This window comes from Lycium ferocissimum, unplaced genomic scaffold, assembly GCF_029784015.1.
Source record: "Lycium ferocissimum isolate CSIRO_LF1 unplaced genomic scaffold, AGI_CSIRO_Lferr_CH_V1 ctg793, whole genome shotgun sequence".
NCBI classification, from domain to species: domain Eukaryota; kingdom Viridiplantae; phylum Streptophyta; class Magnoliopsida; order Solanales; family Solanaceae; genus Lycium; species Lycium ferocissimum.
The window spans coordinates 99,682-107,774 of record NW_026727014.1 but is presented as its reverse complement, the minus strand read 5'-3'; positions in this window follow the sequence as shown (position 1 = coordinate 107,774).

Below are 8,093 nucleotides of genomic sequence, written 5' to 3'. Positions count from 1 at the left end.
GTATGATTGCATAGATAAACTGAGTAAAGATAAATAGAAATTCCATGATTAAAGTTCTTGAAAAGAGAAGAATGGCCATGAACTATTTTGACCTTATCTTTGTTTATAAGATCCTGAGACCTTTTTTTGAAATTGTGAGTGAGATGTTGGGCAGGTCCCTTTCCATTTTCCTTTGCCTTTCTTTTGACTTATTTTTAGTTTACTAAGCATGATCTTGAATAGAACAAAGGTGACTAATCTAGGTTTAATTTTAAAAAGAAAATAGGGGAGGTGAGATAGCTTATTTGTGGCACACTGTGACATGATTAAAATTGATAACAGTGTGTGTTTGTGATTATCATCTAGCATAACCATTTTCTAGTCCATTATGAAGCACTCTAATTGTGAAGTAAAGTTTATTGGCAAAAAAAAAAAAAAAAAAAAAACTTAGTTGGACTGGTGGAATTCGACCAATGCTTTCTGGATATGATATGTGGTGTTTCCTTTTTTTTTTCTTTTTTTTTTTTAGATTTAATGAATGAAGGAAGTTTCAGCTCGGAACATGCATCTGTGGTATTAAATCTTTAAGTATGATGGTGAGGTGACTCATTGCTCCTTTCCTTTAAAATGGTCCTACACTTAAAATAAAATAGAACAAGACCAGTCTATTGTTGTTTGTTGCCTGATAATGGAACAAAGGGTGAAACAGGATCATGCCCCCTTAGGTTTGTGGTTTGCTTGTTTGTGCATGATTATGACTGTGCTGGTATTATCACCTGGAGTAGGCTGTGTGTGATCACCTATGTTTTGTGATATGTGAGTGCTGAGTGTCCATGATCTATGGAGGAATTAACTGCCAACTTCACCATTTAGTCATGCTAAAGCTAAGAAAAGTATAGAACAAATAATGTAATGAGGATAATGTTAAAAGGAGGTCTGCTTCTCTTGTTTGTGACTCTTTGCTGACACTGCTTTATTGATTGGCTTTACTTAAAGAATGAAGTAATAGGGCATGGAAAGTAAAGGATTGATATCGTGCTTTGAATCTGTGATTATTTTCACCCATATGTGACTCTAAATTTGGTAAAAGGTCATGAATGCCAGGTTTGTGAGTTTGAGATATTGAAAAGAAAAGAAAAAAGGAAAAGAGGCAATCTGATTTTTTGATTTGCTCAAGTTCTAAACAACCTAGGATAAAACTTTACTCTGTAACGTGACTGTCCTCTCTGATCTTCTATGTGTGTAAGGCAATTGGTATAGTAATGATGATCCATTGTTTGTAACTGTCTAGACACAAAAGGGTAGGTACAGATGGAAAGGAAGTCTCATGATGACAATCTAGGTAAGAGGAGTGTGAAGAAATGAAATAGCGGTTAATAGTCCTTAGGAATGAAAATGGGGAAACAATTTGACTATTTGACTTGTGAACTGCCTAATATTATTTAATCTATAATTGAAAAAGAGGTAATAAAAAGGCATGACCACATGATGTAAAGCTGGAAGCCACTTAACTAGATAGGGAAGGTCTTTCAAAGACACCTTAGGAGAGAATTGAGAAAGGGTCAATTATTTGCTTGATCCATAGTACCTTTTCTCCCAAATAAGAGGCTGACATTGCCTCCCTCTCGAGTTATGGGGTGTAGCCTCAATCCCTTACACTTAGAGATCATTTTGTCACATTATTGAAGTTGCTGAATCTAAAACTGGACTGCTTTGTCTGTGGTGTGTGCCTCATCATTCCTTAAGGGGGATATTTAGGCTAGTTGAGATTTGTAAGTAAAATTGGAAAAGAAATCTCTTTTGTTTAGAATATTTCTTGTCTTGACAAATAAAATGGAGGAATCCTTTGTGAAAAGAATCTGGTGGCACCTAGCAGCTTTAGCAAACCAGGCTTGTAATTTGGATGTTATGTATGCCTTGTGGGAATTTGTAATTATAACCTGTTGTTCTGAAAGTAATTTACCTCTTCCCCTTTCACCTTAAGCCTCAGTAAATGATTTTGAAGGGTAAGAAGGCCTATAGTGCCATAGTGATCAGGGCAGCAGGGTAGGTTAAGGGAGAGGGACATATTTGGCCTTCTTCTTATATATATGATTCTCTGAAGTTCCAGACCATGTTTTCTTTCTATCTTGTTTCTTTCTCTGAATTAAGTCATTTGAACCTTGATGCAAAGAAGCATGTAATAGATAAAGTTAGGGTCATTCTAGATATGTTAAAAAATGAAGTTGTTTCCCGCTTGTGCAAGTAAAGTTGGAAATCTATGAAACTTAGTCAATTTTTAAAAGGAAGTAAAAGTTAAGAATCCTGTCATAGTCAAGTGCAACTCTTAAGCCAACTAAAATTTCCCTGCCAATAAGGTAATGTCAAGAGAAGTGCCAGAATCTTTTTTTAAGAAATGAAGAACATATGCATTTTGAGACTGCTACCTGCCTACTTGTTTATGCCATTTAAAATAAAGATGACTGATTAGACTTCAGATTGATATAACCTATATAAAACTCAGTGGTTTAAAAGGGGCCTGGACAGTTGGTTCTACAGATGTTTCCAGCTTGGTCTCCAGTGTTGTATTGGACTTGCACTATGTTCTGTGAAAATGTGTACTGATGGAAGATTCTAGGCTGTGCTTGCTTGGTTTTGATTAAGCTATAGTTGTTAAAGCCGTGATGTGCACCTATCTACTTGTCTTGCTTCTCATGAGAAAGATCACTCAGAATTTGGAATATGTAACCTTGAGGACAATCAAGTATTCATTTGAAGTGTCCATGAACTATTAGGAGTCATTTAGGAGCTAGGTTTATATAGTTGTAGGCACACCTTATGTATGTTGAATTTATTAGGATAACACTATGCTTAGAGGAGAATTCCCTTTTGAGTTATTACATGCTTTACCACAACTGCCTGATCCCATGTTGCTGGGAGCTATATGTGATTAATTTGTTATGACTTGTTTGGATAAGCTGGGTTTGGACTGTGCTATGCTCATAGAAATTTTTCATGTCTCATGCCTCAGCTATGTTTTCTCTTCACTGGTCTCAGTTATGTTCTTAGGATAATAGTTATTCAATACATATGTATATTAGGTATATTTCCTTTTGCTCTAAGGCCATGTGGTGGTGCATGTGAAACTGTGTTGTCTTGGATTATGGTTTGAGATGCATGTTAGGTAAAGGGGGGTCTAGTTTGAATCCTTCCCGGATGGCCAGCCATGCCGGAGGTTCATGAAACCTCTTGGAACTCGTGCAGCATTCGGATAAAAAGGGGGTGATGACTTGACTTTCCACCACCTAATTTGGGATGTTTTGAGTTCAAAAGCATAGAACACATGTGCTTCATATGGTCCTTTGGGTATGAGTGATATACTGTGTATACATATGTTGTAAGTTCACACATAGAATAGGACTAGTAGAACAAAGAGCATACTTTGCATATATGTGTGTGTATATTATACGTGTGATAAGGACAGAAAAATATATACTAACTGGGGTCCCTTATTTTTTTTTCCTCCTCCACTGCATGGCCACTCGGGCTAAGGTCTAGCGCCCTTGTTGGGCTAAAGGCCCAATAAGGAATACATCTTTCAAAACATCTTTGAGTCCAAAAGAAAAAAGGGAAGCTAATATATTGAAGGCCCAATCATGGGGAAAAATGATACGAAGGCCCAGCCATGGGTAAAAATGGTTGCGGTTTGGTACACCCCATTTCGTTTATTTCCATAATATTGTTGTATATATTTTCTTCTTGTTTTTGATTACTTGTAAACCCACAGAATTATTGGAACCTTTTATTACTAATTAGGCATCTTAGGAAAATGGTACATATGCCGTTTAGTTTTGCCTCTAGCACCTGATTTTTAAAAAAATTTGGAGCGCATACTGATTTTCAAATATTTCGAAAAATAGGAGATGGTTGCTACAGTTTGAACAAGTAATAAACTAAAAGGTTTTCTCAAACATGCGAAAAAAAATAGCGAAACAAATCTGAAGAAAGAATAGATTAGGCAAAGAAGGGGGCTTTACTTCTCAAAGTATTTTTGAAGACACTTTTTCTGGGTTTAGGTAAAAAACTTTGATATTTTAGGCTGCAGCCTAATAGACTTTTTCTTAAGACAAAATGTAAATATTCATTGAATTGTTTTGAGTCAAAACCCATTCTGTTTAGTGCTCTAAAAGCAAAAAAATCACGAGAGGATCTCTTTTGAAAACCAAAGAATACCCGTCCTTTTTTATACAAATTTATGGTCAAGTTAACTTGGCCAAAACTCATGTGTTAAAACAGTTAGAAATAGGGACTGATTTGGCTAAATAAGCCCATATATCGTGAAATTGTAGGAAGCCCAAACAAAGTCCTTTTAGTTTAAAAACCCACTGGACCCTTTTCTTTTATCAAACGAACCAATATTTTTGGGCAAAGGCCCACGATTTTTTAAAGAAAACAGATAGGTCATTCTGTTATGAAGAAAATGGTTTTTCTTACCTGAAAGGAATTCCCGCCCCTTAAATGAAAATTAGGATATGGTGTAAAATAGATATATAAATATAAGTATGTTTCTGAAAAATATATATGAGTATATGGGATGCTTTGATCACGGGTATGATCCAATTTCTTTTTTCCTAAAAAACCAATCACATTCAATGTGCAAAAGGTTCTTAAAGGTCCAAACAACTGAAGTTATGCTTAATTTATTCAACTATAGCTAAGGATATTCTGAAAGCGTACTAGATGGATTATCCAGGTTCATGTGGGAGTAAGGCATGGATAAAATTTGAACACTCAAAATCCAATAAGTAAATGAACCTTCTACTTTTTCTTTACTATAAGCAAAACTATTATCCTTATATATAAAAGGAATTATTTACCCGGATATCATAAATTCGAACCTAAATACCCTGTATATAAAGGGGATATATTCAACTCTTTTTGCTCTTTTAAAAAATGATATGCTATATGACAATTCTTTTGCGGGAAATAAACACTAAATAAACAGTTCATACAAATACTCACACATTGGAACTCGAAGGTCAATCGTATAGTATGGATCCTTAATACTAGGGTGCCTAACACCTTCCCTAGGGGATCACCAGAACCCTTACCTAGAACTTTGTATTAAGAAGGATTTTTCACAGTGTATGAATAAACCCTTCAAAACCGGTTTTCCTAATTTCCTGAAAATTAGGTGGCGACTCTTTTAAAACAAAGTCCGAAAGAGCACCAACGATTTCGAAGTAGCTTTTTCCGATCGCTAAACCCGCCCGCAAAAAATGCGAACCATTACAGATGGCGACTCTGCTGAGGACTTAAAGGTTCTAACCATAAGAGCTCCAATATAATGTAACGACCCGTTTTGTCGTTATCGTGATTCTTCCGTTTTTGCCCTCATTGACCCATTCCTAAGTCTCATTAGAACTATTTTGACCGGAGAAGATAGTTGGCATGACTTCCTAGGCATCGTTTTGGGCTATTAAATGTTTTCTAGAAAAAAATTGGCTTTAAGCGAAAACAGTTTGACCGGGAGTTGACTTTTGGGTGAACGGATTTCATTAGGAGATCCATAGATTCCGAGAGGTTCATAGCCTAATTTATGATGCATTGGTGGGATTGGTTTGGCTCCCAATGCACTCGGGTTGTTACACCTCACAGTTTGGACGTTGAGTTCCGTAGGTGTTAATTGCTTAATTGTGAACACTAAAGTGATATGCACCTATTTTATAGTTATAAGGGTTTAAGGTCATGTATGAGAAGTATCGAAAGGATTGGAGGGCAAGTGAATCGAGGAAATTAATTTTGTCGGACTTTGGAGGAAATATGAGTGGCAATTTTGGCCCAACTTGGAAGAAGAATATCTTTTTGTATATGACGAGTTTTGAGACAAAGCAAAAGCCCAGAGTAAAGTTCATGTAACGAGATAGGGATGTTACAAGTTGGGATGGCAGGCCAGGAAAATAGCCTGCGCGAACGCGCCACGGAGTGGCGCGAACGCGTAGGAGGCCAGGAGAAAACTTAGCGCGAACGCGCCACCACGGGGCGCGAACGCGCTGAGCAAATTTTAGGCTCAGGTCAGGGATGAAGATTATATGATCTGAGTATAAGGATATAGATATATGACATTTGGAGGCCGTATGATGAAAATTAGTTCATGCGACACTTGACGAAAAGCCCTCATAACCGTAAGCTAAGGTGAGGTCCACATGCTGGAGTTTTATAAAGGGCATATGAAAAGTGATATGAGCAGTATATGGGAAGTTGAGCATGTCTTAAGAAGGACCCTTGGGCCGAATATGGGCATAAGCCCTCCAAAAGGATGATTTAAGGAAACGTTTTCAGATGATCTGAATTGGAGGGGCTAAAACGCCATTTTAAGTTTGGAATTTGGAATAACACAAAAGAATAAAGTTGTAGATAATTGAATTAGCTTTCCAACCATAGGTCGTGGCACCTCACACAATATCAGGATCAAAAGTTAGGGTCGTTTTACTGAACAAACGCGCAGGCAGAAAAATAAGCCTGCGCGAACGCGCTGACCAGATTTTAGTTCGGTTTGGGCAGATTCTGGAACATTATATAAGGGGTCTTATCCCCTATTCCTTTAACCAAACACACCAAACACTCCTCCAAACTTATGGAAATTTCCCCTAACCTCCATACATCAAATTTCAGCCCGAATCAAGTATAATCCCCAGATTCTGGCCCAGATAGCGTATAGTTGCAATTATAAAGTCTTGGTTTGAAGGCAAGTTGGAAAGTGAAGATATTGCGGTTCAAGCAGAGGTAAGGTATGAATCTTCCTTTATTGAGATTGATTTAAGTTTATTTACGGAGATAAGTTTATTAAATAATCGTATAATGAATTTGTGGATTGAGAAATTGGACCAAACAATGTGTGGGATGTTTATGGAATATATTGGTAGGGATAATAGTGTTATTGATACTGGTATTGTTGTTGTTGTTGATTGGTTGCTGGATTGTGATTTCGGGCTAGGCATATAAACAGGGGAGATGCTGCACGAATTTCGGCAGATTCTAAATAGATTTAAATTGAAGGCCTAAGACAAGTATATGATAGTGAGCCTAACAATAGTATGAATGGTTTTATATGTAGATTTCAAGACAGGAGGTAGGTTGGAAAGTCGAGAAGAGAGCTTCCAGGTTTTCTTTCAAAGGCATGATTCCTATGTTTTCATTCCATACATGACATCCATAATATTTTTACTCCTAGAAATGCCAGAAGTCTATAATTCTGAAGATTCTTATGACGACTCCAATCCTAGAGATTTCCAAAGCCTAAGGTTCTAGATGATTTCATGACGTGATTGAGCATGCTAGATAATTATGGATTATATTTAGAATATGTGGCCTCAGCTTATGTCAGAGCGTGCTGCACAATATGTGGCCTCAGCTTATGTCTGAGCGTGCTACATAACATGCGGCCTCAGCTTATGTCTGAGCATGCTACATAATTCTTGATAATATTCAGGATATGTGGCCTCCGCTTATGTTATAGATCATTCAAAGTGAGACATGATAGTTGTCACGACCCGAGCTACGGGCCGCGACGGGTATCCGGGGCTAACCACCGAACACCACTCACTTACACCTTATCTGCTATTATTCATACTATATGCTCATAATCATGTAAAACTGGAATTTTTACGAAATACATTTGCTTTTATAAACATAAGCCCTTCGGCTATCCAAAATAATATATACATGCATATACGCAAAAGCCATGGGACCGGACTACCTGCTCGCGCATCTACGAGCCTCTACTTTGGAATACTAGACATACGGACGGGACGGGACCCCGTCATGCCCAAAAACATGAATACACGGATATATATATATATATACCAAAGAGAAATACGTGGCACTTGGGAATATGGGTGCTCTCGAATCAGCCGCTAGCTCTGTGAGTGCGGGCCGCCTCCTTGTCTGTGGGCATGAACACGACGTACGAAGAAAGGACGTCGGTACGAATATTTTGCGAGTATGTGAAGCATAAACAATAATGAAGCATCGATAAACTGAGGAGGCATAAAACAAGGAGGCAATAGAATCGGGCGAATCATAAGGATGATCATGCATGCTAACTTACTTTCGTACTCATCATCATATCATAT